Source organism: Castor canadensis, chromosome 17 (assembly GCF_047511655.1).
Source record: "Castor canadensis chromosome 17, mCasCan1.hap1v2, whole genome shotgun sequence".
In the NCBI taxonomy this organism is placed as follows: Eukaryota; Metazoa; Chordata; class Mammalia; order Rodentia; family Castoridae; genus Castor; species Castor canadensis.
This window is the reverse complement of record NC_133402.1, coordinates 15,142,986-15,157,709: the sequence shown is the minus strand read 5'-3', so window position 1 is coordinate 15,157,709 and position 14,724 is coordinate 15,142,986. Positions and strand designations below refer to the sequence as shown.

The window sequence follows — 14,724 nt, the reverse complement described above, 5'->3', positions numbered from 1 at the left end:
TGCATTTTATTTAGTCAGAACCCTCATAAAAGCAAGAATTATTCTTTCCATTTTGCAAATGGAAAATGAAAAGAAGGTGGAGAAAGGAAGTACCATTCTCCCAACATGGCAAGCCAACGGCCTCCCCAAAATTTCTAGAAGAAAGTTGATTTTGGGTGTTCTTCCCTGTCCTCAGAAATCTTGGTGTTTTGATTTAGGGGATTGAAAAATGCCTTCATCATAGTGTCCATCAGCACTCACTACAGTTCAGATATTTGATGAATTTGGCCATTGTCCAGTCTAGAAAGTTGCAAATTCCCCTGAGTTCTTAGCTGTCTCCATACCCCTCACCCCTGTGCAAACCAGTCACCATGTGTTAACCACTTCCTCTTAAAAATGTCTCTCTTGTCTTCTTCTCTTTCCCACAGTAGACCAGGCCACCATTACTTCTCACCCAGATGACATCTCCACCTCCACCTCTGACTCATTCACCCATTCATGTTTTAAACACATAAATTCTATCCCACAGACTTAGGATAGAATCAAAACTCTTTCTGTATAGCTATGCTTATCTCAACCAGCAAAAACCCTTGGTCCTTCCTATTATTGCTCATACTCTCTATACAACAAAATTAGAGATAAAGGCAAAATAGCTTCTGCCAGGTATGGAGGGGGTGGGAGGGAGAGGGAGGGGGCGGTGTGGGGAGGTAAGGGAAGGGGTTGGGGGAGGTGGAAGAGATGACCCAAACATTGAATGCACATATGAATAATAAATAAATAAATAAATAAAACTCTTTTCCATGACCCACAAGGTCATTTAGGGTCTGTGTTTTTCCTCCTCTCTCATATCCTCTCTGTTCAGCACCCCCTTATTCTCAGACCAGAAAGAAGTTCTTGAAATTTCTGGAGTATTCCCTGTTCTCTCTGGCCTCTGAGTCTTCACACACATTGTCCCTTTCTCTGGGAAAACCTGCACCTCCATCCTGCTCTAATCCCCAAGACTTGGCTAAATATCACAACCTCAAAGAAACCTGTCTTGTCTCTCCAGTCCTCCTCCTTCCCTTTACCATTGAACACACTTTGCTGTTTGGGGATCTCCTTACCAGCAGTAATGTATCAGTGAGACTGCGTTGAGCCATCATTTCTCTGTGACTTCCACTCCCATCCAAAGTCCTCCCAAAGACTCTATGATGTCCTAGGACACAGAGAAAATTCTTTGTTGGCACATCTGTCTGCTTGAACACTTCAAACCCTTCTTCATTTTTCACACTAAAAAAAAAAAAAAATCACTCTCTCTTTGGCTATCCTACAAGGTCTGGAGATACCCAGAGAGATGTGAAACACACATCTTTCTGTCATTTCACTGGAATGTTTTCCATTTCAAAGCCTCTGTCAGTCCCCTTCCTTACCTCCTGCAAAACAGCTTAGCAAATCCTTGAGGTCTTACTCCTGAACCAGTACTGTAGCCACTAGCCACATGTGACCAACTCAGTGCTTGGAATGTGACCAGTTCAAAGAAAGACCTACTGTAAGTATGAAATACACACCGGATTTCAAAAACTTAGTATTGAGAATGGAAAGCATGTCAATAATTTTAATACATATTGGATATATTGAGTTAAATAGTTATCAAAATAATTTCACTTGTTTCTTATTACTTTTTTAATGTGACTACTGAGAAATCTGAAGTAGTATCTGGGACTCATGTTACTATTGGACAGACTGGCTTTTTTATTATCTAATTATTAATGCATACTCACACATGTTCATGGGTTTCACTGTGACATTTCTGTACATGTTACGTTGTGCTTTGATTGTATCCACTTTCCCAAGCATCTGCTCTTTAACTTTTTGGGCAGACTTTGTCTACACCATTGAGTTCACCAATGACGGCTATTTCCCCAGGAGACATTCCAGTGCTTGGGGTTAGGATGAAGCGTCTCATCAACCTCCTCTTCACACACTGTAAGGTGAAGGCACCATAGCAGAGAATTAAATCCTTTTGTCTGTTTTCCCAAGGATAAAATAGAGGGTATTCATTTGACTGGCAGTTTCAGAGCCCCACTATTCAACTAAAGGCAAAGGGGTAAATTAAATGGCATAGAACCCACTAAGGAGTGGACAAGAGGATCTTTAGGTCCTTGCATCTCTAAAATGTCCCCCTCAATTCACATTTCTGACTTTCAATGATGCAGCCTAGGAATTTCTTGGGGTTGGGATCAGAGCATGAGGAAGTTGGGCTCCTAGAACTTAAAATAATATTTTTCCATAGACGTTCCATTATAAAATGTGAGCTATAAGATCTCAGACTACCCCATACATTTTTATTTAACCAATAATTATAGTAATATATTATCTATTCTATATAAAATATGATGTGATTTTAGAAATCATCTCTATTTTTCATATCAACCATCAGAGTTAGACATTAATGTGCTGGTTTTTTTTTTTTCACATGAAGAAACTGAGGCTCAGAAAATCTTAGGGGCTGTCCAAGGGTTAAAGCATTGCTTAAACCAGAATTTGAACAAAAACAAGGGTCGACAGGTGAGGGGAGAGGGAGGCTGAAGATTATGGTGCTTCACTACTCTGAGGTAGAACTGGAGAAGGAAACTCTTCTTCTTCCTCTATCAGATCTTTCTTTTATACGTTCTTTCATGTTTGCTTCAAGTTTGGTCCAAAGTGTGAAAACTGGGAGGAGTTGAAACTATTTCAGCAACACCTTATTAATTTCCAAAATATAGAAAACCCAACATAAATAAGCTCAATCCAAACAAAGATGGGGTGAAGGTCACACTGGCTCAGCCACTTTAAAGTTCAGAGATATTTGGCATCAGACCTACCTTGTGGGTTCTTAACTCACATCAGGACCTGCTATGTAGCCTTACCCTTCAAGTCACATGACCTGGAGTGAGTACTTCTCCAAAGGAATTTTGCAATCACCAGGAAAAGTGACAGGCAAAACTCACAAATGTCAACTGTTAATCCTTACCCTTGGTGGTACACAGGTAAACCAGCTCTCAGGGAAACAAACCCTGACTCACAGCATTTGAAGGTGTCATGTGGTGCAAATGATCCCATTGTGGTTGATTTCAGGATATCAGCAGTCTTAACAACTCTTAGAAGTTTCTGAATATTTAATAGTCTGTTCTAATGAGCCAATGGTCAGCACATCACTGCATCCTCCAAAGGAAGAAGAGAAGAACTCCTGCAGAGAGAAAATCCTTACAAGAAGAAAGGGATTTTCTATTCCTTTTGTATTTTGGATTTTCTTAAATGAAAGTCTAAATGCCTTTTAATCCCACCTCACAAAACATCCCTGCTCTTATCTCCACAGCTAGAGAGGAAGCAAGGGACAACTCCAGAGAGCTCAGGGTAGCAGCTCCAATTCCTGAGCAACAGTAGAAAGCTCCCTCACTCATTTTCCAAAATCTCTCAACAAAAGCACATATGGCACAAACAAAAGTTTCTCTTTCTACCTTAAAATTGATGTTTATGTTATTATCAAAACACTGATTCAAAGAAAATTCTGCCTTCTGTGAACATCTGTTGTTACTGATTAGAAACTACTTAGAACTAAGCTATTTTCCATCTTGCCTAATATTAACTGCAAACAGACACTATACCCAACTTCTTCTAAATAACTTGTAATAAACAGGGATGTTTCCTTAAGTGAATACGCTGGTGAAGACTCACCCTAGCAAATAAGAATGCCAGGAATTGAGATGCGTGTGGCAAATACGGATGCAGCTGTGCTGTACCGGGTTCTCAGAGAAACAGAACCAACAGAAAATGTGAACATAAAAAGATGTTTACCTTGAGGAATTAGCTCACACAATTGTAGACACTGAGAAGTGCAAGATCTGCAGTCAGAAAGCTGGGCATCCAGGGAAACTGATAGAATGGTTTCAGTTCAAGTCTAAAAACCAGGAGAGCCAAAGATAGAAGTTCAAGTTCAAGTCTAGATCCAAAGCCAAGGGAAGACCAGTGTCCCAGCTCAAAGTCAGACAGGAAAAGAATTCTTTTACTCGGACTTTTACTCTAGTCAAGCCTTCAGAGTAGTCAGTCTACTAATTCAATGTTAAAACCACCTTCACAGACATTGCCAGGGAAAGATTAATGAGCGCTCCATGGATCAATCAACCTGCCACATAAAATTAACCATTTCTTTTATAGTCCAAATCCAACAAGGATCTGATCATTTCAGACCTTATATTATACATTTTATAATGGAGTTTTTATGGAAACATATCCTCCAAGTTCAAAGCTCCTGACTTTGGACCCCAGGAGAGTTGCAGGAATTTCTAGCCTAGGCCACTGGATGTCAAACATTTGAGATGAGGTGGATGATTTTAAGTTTGAAAGCATCGTAAAGTTCACCCTGTCCAGCCCTGAGGATGGGCATAATAACATGCTAAGAGCTCAGCACTTGAAGTCAGATAGACCTAGATCCTATGTCACCACTATCACTTTATATTGGTCACTCTGAGCCTATTTCTTTTTCCCTATTTTTATTGCTGTATATAATTGTACAAAGTAACAGTTTCCATGATCACACTTCCATACATATATATAACGTGCTGCAATCACATTCACCCCCCTAGTACCCTTCCTTACTCCCATTTCCACTCCCCTTATAGCCTTCCTCTTACTTTATGTTCTTTTTCGTGTTTGTAAATTCCACATATGAGATAAAAATATGTGATCCTTACCTTTGTGAGCCTGGCTTATTTTGCTTAGCGTGTTGATCCCCATTTCCATCCATTTTCCTGCAAATGACATTTTTTCATTCTTCTTTATAGTTGAATAAGACTCCATTGTGTGTGTGTGTGTGTGTGTGTGTGTGACATTTTCTTTATCCATTTCTTCATTGGTAGGCAGCCAAGCTGATACCATAACTTAGCTATTGGGAATAGTGTTGCAATAAACATGGGTACACAGGTATCTCTATAGTAAGCTGACTTTGACTCCTTTTCAGTATATTCCCAGGAGTGGTATAGCTGAATTATGTGACAGTTCTATTTTTAATTTTTTGAGGAATCTCCATACTGATTTCCACAGTGACCGGACTAATTTACACTCCCACCAATGGTATGAAAGTCTCCTTGCTCCCCTGCATGCTTGCCAACATTTGTTGTTTTTTTGTGTTTTTGATGGTAGCCATTCTGACTGGGGTGGGATGGAATCTCTGAGTGTATTTCCTTTTTTTTTTTTTTGATTTTTTTTCTTGTCCTTTTTATTATTTATTGATTTGTAGATCTTTAAAAAGTTTTTTTTTTCATTTTTCTTTTATTATTCATATGTGCATACAAGGCTTTCTGAGTGTATTTCCTAACTTCTCTGAACCTCAGGTTCATAATCTATACACTGAGAAAAACAATAGCACAGATGGAAAGTGATCCACCTTCAAAAGGTACCATACTTGGAAGTTTGGATTTGGATCTTTCACCTGGCTGACAGTAGTGGTACAATACTGTCTTTAAATTCTGGGCAGTGGCTGTGAGCTGCAGCTCCCCATAGCCAGGTCATCACAGAGACATGACAGACACTTTACAGTGCACTGTGTTTCTAAGCCAGGGTGTTCTGTAGGTTACATGTATTAAGCATATTTTTACTTAAGATATTTTCAGGACATGACCCCATCCTAAGTTAAAGCACTTCTGTTTCTAGCATGGACTAGGTATTTTATACTTATTTGCTGAATTGACAACCAAACAAACAAAATAGATAACTTGTTAATAAACAGCAAATACCCAAACTGAGTGATGATGATAGCTGGTGTGTGCCAAGACTGTTCTAGAACTTTCTAACCTATCTAATCCCCATGACAACCCTAAGAAGAAGGTATTTTGTTTTCTGTACTCATCAGAAAAGCCAGGTCAGAATGGCTCAGACATCTGCTCCTAATCATATATCCAGGAAGTAGCAGAGATCTAGATGTCTGGTTTCACAGGCCAGTTGTTCAAGTAATGCACTATTTAATGTACAGACGGGGTGCAGAGCAAGGAAGACAACCTTGGATCTGGCACACAAAGGCCCCACTTTCTCTAAGATTAGGAAACAGATTATAAGAAAGCTTAGATCAAGGACTCTGGGGTGAGATGAACTTGACCTCCAATCCCAGCTCCACTGCTTTCTCACTGTGCCCTGCAACAAGCAGTTTAAGTCGACCTGAGACCCAGAAAGATGGAGATTATAATCAATAGTTGACAGGAGCAAGTGAGATCATAGGTATATGGCTCCTATCTCAGTGCTCAGGACCTGGAGAAATAGCAGTAAATGATAACAATTGTGATAATAACAGCAATGCCAAAATGGTAGTCGTGATCCAGATACCAATGGTGCAAGGCTAAGTGAAAATGGGGAGGAAAGGGAGGAGCATGAGGAGGAGGAGGAAGGAGAGAGGGGAAGTCAGCGCCTTCCAGAAAGAAATAGACTCCAAAGAAAGGTTAGGTTCTGAAGAAGGGTAGGAATAATGTCAGAGTCTAGGCTGTTCCCCAGACAGGGCAAGGGGATCAGGGAAATGGCACATCAAAGGGCACAATTAGCCTTGAAACCCACTCTCTGTACACAGAAGAAGGAAAGAAGAGCCCAGGAAGTTTGCAACAGGAGCAGCACTTGAGGACACAGAGCCCAGTAACCTGGGTCCCTTTAGCCATTTTCCAGGAAGCCTGAGGTTACCGCCCAGGTGACTTCACTCTAGGCCATCAGATGGCATGTACTTCCTTCACATCACCACAGGATTGAATTTTCAGCCACATCCTGCAGACACATATACATTTTGACAGAGGTGCTATTTGCAGGGACCAATCAGAACGTGTATCTTAAATGCAATTGCCCTCCTCAGAGTAACCTCCTCTCTGTGCCTGCGTGCCCTCGCACACCCAGACAGAAAATGCGTGTGTCTGAAAGGTTAGGCTTGCCTGAAGCAGTTGAGCAGAAACTCAAATTCAGAGACCAATTTGCTACTCGTAAGGAGCCATCACTCAGAAACGCACTGACCAGCCTCGAAGAATCAGACCATCACTCACAGCTCCTGTGCAGATCTAGATTTGGGGGACCTTGAGGTGTGATGTCCCTAAGACTTGAAGCCTAGCAACAACTTCTGTTGCTCAGCAGAGACCCCATCCCAGGAGGGCCAGAGGCCACAGAATCCTGAATGAGAAGCACGAAAGTCAAGGACAGACTAATTCATTTTTCTCTGTCCTTTCCATCAATGAGACTTCAACATGTCACATTCCTTACAGACCTTGCTACTCAAAGCAGCACCAGCATCACAGGAAGATTATTGGCCATGAAAAATCTCAGGCCCCACCTAGATTTTCTGAATCAAAATCATCTCATCCTAAGACTTCCAGCTGATTCCTGTGTACATTGAAGGGAGTCACCCCTCTGAACTCATGTAGCCCAAACTCATCATCCTAAACTTAAAGTAAACCAGTCAGACATCCAAGGAAAATCAGGACAGCCCCTGCTTTCCAAGGTCCCACCAATCTGCCACGTGGCTCCTCATCTCTTTGCCTCACTTTTTCCAGGTGCCAGCACTGAGATTCAGACAGAGTATCTCGCACAAGGTCAGTCACCCACTAAGTGACAGCTGAGACAATGATGGCTCACTGGGAGGCTGAAGATGTGGTTCACCTCCCCAGAGCCCATGGCTGCAGGCTTTATTAGCCAGGAAGAAGTTATCATGGCTCTTGGATGGAAGGCCAGTAATGTATTTTGAATGTGGATTGTGTTCCTCAAGTGTTTTTGTGATTAAAGGCTTGGACCCAAGGATGGAACTGTTGGAAGGTGATGGAATATTTGGGAAGTGGGACCTAATGGGTGGTCAGTGCTTAGATCATTGGGGGTATGCATTCAGAAAGCATCATGGGACTCCAGTTGCTTGTTCCCTCTCCCTCTCCCTCTCCCTCTCCCTCTCCCTCTCCCTCTCCCTCTCCCTCTCCCTCTCCCTCTCCCTCTCTCTCTCTCCCCCTCCCTTCCTCATCTGCTATTTGATTATAGAAGCTCTTACATACATATGTGCCTTCATCTTATGTGACACAACTGAGAAGGAGTTCCTCACCAGAACTGAGCCATGAGCCTCCTAAACTATGAACCAAATAAAACTTTTCTTTTTATAAATTAGCTGCCTCCTGTATTCTGTTGTAGTAACTATAGGCTAACTAATGAAAGTAATGTCAGCCACACCTGGATTGGAAGAGTTGCGCTCTTCCATAGAGCTCCGAGGCTCAAGAAACTAGACACATAGCTCCTGAGACAGAGAAGTCATTGCAGGATCCATGTGCCAGTGCCAGGAAACCTGGATGATAGTTCTGAACTGTGACTAGTCCTTGAAGTAGCATAGGACAAAGACTGGGACTAATCACCAAACATACTTGAATCATGTGATCACATTTCTTTTTCAGATGAACTGTCATCATTCCCATGATACAGATGGTAAACTGTGGTTTGTAAAGGCAATGTCTACTGCTCAGAGAAAACTGGATAGCAGATTAAGTCTGCTATGATCACAGAACTCTAGCTCTTTTTACTACATCACACACAGGTATTAAGCTCTTGACCTAAGGGAGTAATGAATGAAAAGGGATGAACGGAGAAGACCTGCACAAAGGGGTCAGATATCAGATGATGGGGAGGTCACTCAGAAATCTCCAGCTGACCACATTAATCGTGGATAAGTCACTCCTTGCCCATAGATAAATAATGAAATATCTGGGGATTAATTCTCAAGATTTGGAAAAGACACTGAGCTGCACAATCACACAGCATTCTATCCCCAAGGCTCAGTCATTTCCAGAAGGGAAAGGCTGAAGCCAGAGGCCACGACCCCCCAGAAAAGTGTTCCCTGTCCATAGGGAAGTAGCAGCCTACAAGATCCTACCCATTGCAGAGGTTTGTGACACCCCCTCACAACTGTCACTAAAACACCTGGACTGGTCATCTCTCTTAGGGCTTAAGTGAAGGTAGGGTAATTCCTACAACCTTGACTTCTGACTCTATCCAAAGTTGGAGAACCCTTCAGTCCAAATGTTTTCTAACACTTCTGACACTCTTGTCTAATGGCCAAATTCTACTTCCCTTTAGCCTTCTCTCCCATAGCAAATTTGCAGAACTCTGTTTGTGTCACCTAGAAGTTAGCCCCCTCCCAGAGTGATGGTACAGGAGGGGGAGCCTCTGGGAGGTAATTAGATCCTGAAAGTAGAGGCCTCATGAGTGATATTAGCACTGTTACAAAAGAGATCTGGAAAGCATTCTCACCTTACTTCCACCATGTGAAGATACAACAGGAAGTCAGCCCCAGGTGACCAGGGAAAGGGCCCTCACCAGAGCCCAACCATACCAGTGCCTGATCTCAGATGTACAGCCCCATTACTGAGAGAAATAAATTTCTGTTATCATAAGCCATTCAATCTGTAGCATCCACATACAGCTAGAACAGACCAAGACAAGCCCCTATAACTTAGAGGATTTCAAAGAATGATGCCTACAGAAGAGCTTTTCCATCGAGCAGATAGGTGTCTGGTGAGCCTAGTTTCCAACTGAAAACAAATGCAGAATGGATGCTGACATCTCTTCCCATGTTAGGGTTGCCAATTGAGGCCATGCATCCACAGAAACAAAGAACCTTGGATGTAAGATAGTGGGGTTGGTGGTGTAGGTGAGTGGTGGAGCCATGAGTTGCCATGAGTGTAGGTCAGAGTTGTCCCATGAGTTGCCAGCTTCAAAGGCAACTCTTGAGGTGTGGCATTCAGTGCTAGCACAGTGGGAACGACCTCCTAAACAATCCATCCTCGTGACTTATGCCACTAGACCCAGAGAAAGGCTCCCTTGAATCCTTTGCTCTGTGTCTCTAAAGCAAAAGAAACTGCATTCAAAAGCCACAAGGAATTGCAGATGTCACCCCTGCTGATTTCAGGAACAAACACTGCTCTGCTAGCCCAGAAAGTTTCAGTATTGAAAACACTTAGGTGAGGAAAAGTACAAATTAATTAACTTGTCACATCCTCCAGCTCAGGTAACACAAATGCAATATATTCTTACAAAATGAAACATTGTTTTCCAGCACTGCTAAGCAACTATTTATTTGTTTCCTTCATGTCTCAATTCCTGGGTCCAGAGGCGCCCATGAATTAGGGCGGCATTTGCAATAGTCGGACATGACAGCTGAGAAGCATTTTGCAATATGAGATGATTTATGTGATGTGGAAGCTTATGTAGGTACAGAGTTGGATTCCACTCTGGCAAGCGTGAAGCATTCTTTCGATTAACAGCTGGCTGGACTCTGAATGCTTAAATGAGAGTTTGAATTTGAGTTCTTAAAACTGACACTCACTTCAGTTTGATGTAAATCATGTGGTGTTGGATTTAGGTACTCATTAATTATAACTTGCAATTTGCTTTTCAAATATAATAGATAACCGAACATATTTAGGCATGAGGTGTGTGAGTACCCCTTTGTTCCCTAGGGACCTAAAATGTTGTAGTCAGAGTTTCTCCACTGTTCTAATTCCAGTGGAGTTTCTTGAGTTCCTCAAATACAGAGACTTCTTTTTTACCCCCGGGCCTTTGCACTTACCTAGAACTCACTTCCCTTCAGCACTCATCACCTAGATAGATCTTCCTCTTGCCTCATAGCTTACCTTAAATTTGTCATTCTTTGGGAAGCCTTCCTTCAGTCCCCTGGGTTTTGTTTCCTTATCATGCACACTCTTTGTACCTGTTCTTCCCTTTCATATTTATTGGTCCAACATCTGCCTCCCCCAATAGACTGTACATTTCTTGAAGGCAGAGACTGTTTCTGTCTTATTCTCACTTTCTCTCTGGTACCTGGAACAAAGCCAAGCGAAGAGCAAGTGCTCAATAAATAAATAAACAGCTACATGGATGACAGAGTGCCACGTACCAGCTCTGATCACTCTGAATTATAGCCACTTTTTTGCTGAACCACAAGCCAGAGGCCAAGAGTCAGCACTCATGAGCTACCTTTGGTCTGCAGGTTGGTTAATTTGGCTTGTAAAATATTGCCCACACTGTGCCTTTAAATTTTTAATTAAATGCCAGTATTTAAGAACAGGGAAATTATACTTTAAAAAAATCCAGATTTTCAGTTTCTTTTGAAAAAGCCAGACAGTTGGCAGCATTGCCCGTGTGGCAACCGTCCCTTGGGTTAGACACATATGCTCCTTGCAAAAATATCATTGCCAGCCAGGTGCTGGTGGCTCATGCCTATAATCCTAGCTATCTGGGGGGGACTGAGATCAGGAAGATGGAGGCTCTAGGCCAGCCCAGGCAAATAGTTCTCAAGACCCCATCTCCAAAATAACCAGAGCAAATGAACTGGAGGTGTGGCTCAAGTGGTAGAGTACCTGCTTCATAAGTGTAAAGCCCTGAATTTGAACCCCAGTCCCACCAAAAAATTTTAAAAAGGAAAAAACCCTGGTCATGACCACTACAGTTCTTGTTGACCCCATGCTGCAGTTTGAATGTGTCCCCCAAAGTTCCTGTATTAGAAATGTAATCCCCAGTGCAACAATGAGGGGAGGTCACAAGGGCTCTGCTATCCTGAATGGATTAATGCGGTGGATGTGTTTGTCCCATCCACCCTTCTTTCTCACTCTCACCTCCTCTCTCCCTCTACCTTCCACCATGAGATGACGCCACAGACAGCCATCACCAGGGGCCAGCCTCTTGATAGTGGACGCCCCAGCCTCCAGAACTGTGAGGCTGCCCAGTCTAAGGTGGCTAGAGTTTGGGGTCTTTAACCATCCCTCAAAGCTCATGTGTTAAAGGTTTGATCCCCTGGGCAGCACTATTGGAAAGTGGTGGAGATTTTAAGTAGTGGAGCTTAAGGGAGGGGTGAGGATAGGTAAGACACCTAAAAAATTAGCTAGCATTTGTTGCCCTTAATGCAGAGAAACTAAAGCAGATACCTTAAAAGCAACTGAGGCCAATAGGAAAAGGGGACCAGGAACTAGAGAAAAGGTTAGATCAAGAAGAATTAACCTAGAAGGTAACACACACGCACAGGAAATCAATGTGAGTCAATGCCCTGTATAGCTATCCTTATCTCAACCAGCAAAAACCCTTGTTCCTTCCTATTATTGCTTATACTCTCTCTACAACAAAATTAGAAATAAGGGCAAAATAGTTTCTGCTGGGTATTGAGGGGGGGAGAGGGAGGGGGCGGAGTGGGTGGTAAGGGAGGGGGTGGGGGCAGGGGGAAGAAATGACCCAAGCCTTGTATGCACATATGAATAATAAAAGAAAAAAAAAAGAAGTGGAGCTTACTTGGAGGTCTTCAGTTCATTGGGGGCATGTCCTTGAAAAGGATTGTGGGACCCCAGCCCCTTCTTCACTCTCTCTCTCTCTTGCTTCCTGGCCATGAAGAGAGTGGTTTTGTTCTGCCCCCACATTCCTACCATGTGTTACCTCACCACAGGCCCAAAGCAAGGAGCCAGTTGATCATAGACTGAAACCTCCATAACCAGGGGCCAAAATAACTAGGGGCCAATTTATCAATATAAATTGATAGTCTGGGACATTTTGTTGTAGTAACAAAAGGCTAATACAATGGGATTGTGTTTCAGCAACAGAGTATGGCACCACACTTCACTCCTTTCTCATGGATTCCTACAGTAGAGATTGATATCCAATCACCAAACCCTTCTTTTCTTCCCAAGCTCACAGCTCAATTACATTTTCCAACCTGCCTTACAGTGTGTCATGACCATGTGACTAAGTCTAGCCAATCAACTCTGAGAAGTCACAGGAGCCATTTCAAGTCCTGGACCAGGAAAAACTTCCATTCAAGGTCCTCCTCTATCTCTTCTTTCATTTGTCATATAATATTAATGTTCCTGGAAGCCCCAGAAAAGCCCTAATCAGTCTGGGTTCCTGAATAACTGCATGGACAGAGACCTCCCCATTCAACTTCTGTAAACCAGGAATACCCACATTGAACTGTTTCACTAGTGAGCAAATCATTCTTCCTGTGTGGAACCCATAGAAATTCTGAGGATTATTTATTATAGTGGATAATGTTATCCTAGTATAGCCCCCATAGGTATTTGAACTTGGGACTCCTGTATAGGCTCTTGGAAGAAGTAATGGATGTATGAAAAGGTTTGTTGGATGAATGGGTGAGTGGGTGGATGGAGGATGGATGGATGGATGGATGGATGGATGGGTGAATGGGTGGGTGGATGTATGAATGGATGGATGGATGGATGGATGGATGGATGGATGAATTACAGGAACAGAAAGAATCCATGTAAAGTGCAAGCAGAGCCATGGCAGTCTAACTATAACTCCGCCCTGATTGGTTCCACTACCATTCTAGCTCATCACCAGCCCCTGGCTACACAGCAGCACTTTCTGCTCTGAAGACCCTCTCCAGTTGGCTCCTTACTTCTCATATCTCCTTGACTCTCATGTTCCACATGTATGCCAAGGACTGCAAGAGGTGGCCTGTAGGTTGATATGAGGAGACAGGCATGACATTCAAACAACTGCCCAGAACATAAGCTCGATACAATTACCTGCTATTCTGTCCTAATCTCATCTGGAACCTGCTCTCCCAGTCCCTGCTTTTGATCTTTTGCTGTTGGCTGCAGAATGCTCTAGAAACAGAGCTTCAGTGGGCAAGAGGAAGAACAGGACAGACTCTACCTTTTCATGATAATGCATCATCAAATGTTTATTCTGTGATCAATTTAGGCTTAACAGGGAGTGCTGAGCAATTTCAATGCTGTGCCTTCTTGTCCAGAAGTTTAGAATGATAAAATTGTTTTATATCACATCTTTAAAATCTCACTTATATTATTCCATTTAATATCCAATCATTCTTGTGATATATGAAAGCAGAATGGACACAAATGTTTCCATTTCAAAGACGCAAAATTTTCTCATACTTTTGCTTTGTATGTGCCAGACACTATCCTGATGACTTGACATGTAGCATTTCATTCAAAACTCTGTAAAGCATATTTCGCTATCATCAACCCATTTTTCTAAAGACGACAGGGCTCAGAGACCAAAAATAATTAAGCATTTGTTTAAGGCTCATAAGCTAGAAAGCAATGGCCAGGCATTGAACTCCTTATCTGACTGCCTCCAAGTGCAAACCAGTTTGTTGTTACACCAACCCTCCCCGGCCCTTCCTCACCCCATGGGTTATATTTGTTGGGCTATCTCTTCTACTGTATTGTGAACTCATCCATGCAAAGACCAAGGCATAGCCACAACTCCCCACATAGTTCAGAGCCTGATACTCAGGACACTACACATGCTATGAAGGGAAAAGGAGGAATAAGGGGGAAAGAAAGAGGTCAAATGACCTACCCATAGCCACATAGCTACCTACAACTCCCTGGCCTGAGACACAAACAAAGTTCTTCTGATTCCCAGGACTTTTCAATAATAATGGTGGGAAGAAAAATAAGCAGGAGGAGGAAGGGAAAGGAAAGGAGAAAAAGGGGAAAAGAAAGGGGGGGGGAGAGCTACCACTTCTTGAGAACTCATCTTAGGCCCTATTATGCATACACTATTTCACTTAATTCTTGAGATAACCTTATAAAATGGATACAAGAATGTCCTCATTTTGAAACAGAAGCTCAATAAGATAAAATCAATTGCCTAATGTCATTCAACTAATAAATATCAAAGACTCAAAAAAGAAGTAGGGGGAGGAGGGCTGGAAGCATGACTCAAGTTGTAAAGCACTTGCTTAGCAAGCATGAA

General features: G+C 42.4%; 1 long non-coding RNA gene across 1 annotated transcript in view; it reads right to left on the bottom strand.

Annotated features, from left to right (window-relative positions):
* Positions 1 to 852: 852 nt before the first annotated feature.
* LOC141418482 (uncharacterized) overlaps positions 853 to 14,724 on the bottom strand; it is a 74,247-nt gene continuing 60,375 nt past the window's right edge. Inside the window, exons 2-3 of the long non-coding RNA XR_012443123.1 lie at positions 1,740 to 1,942; positions 853 to 1,174 (exon numbers count right to left, since the gene is read on the bottom strand). This is a non-coding gene — a long non-coding RNA (uncharacterized lncRNA). The remainder of the gene's footprint in view (positions 1,175 to 1,739; positions 1,943 to 14,724) is intronic.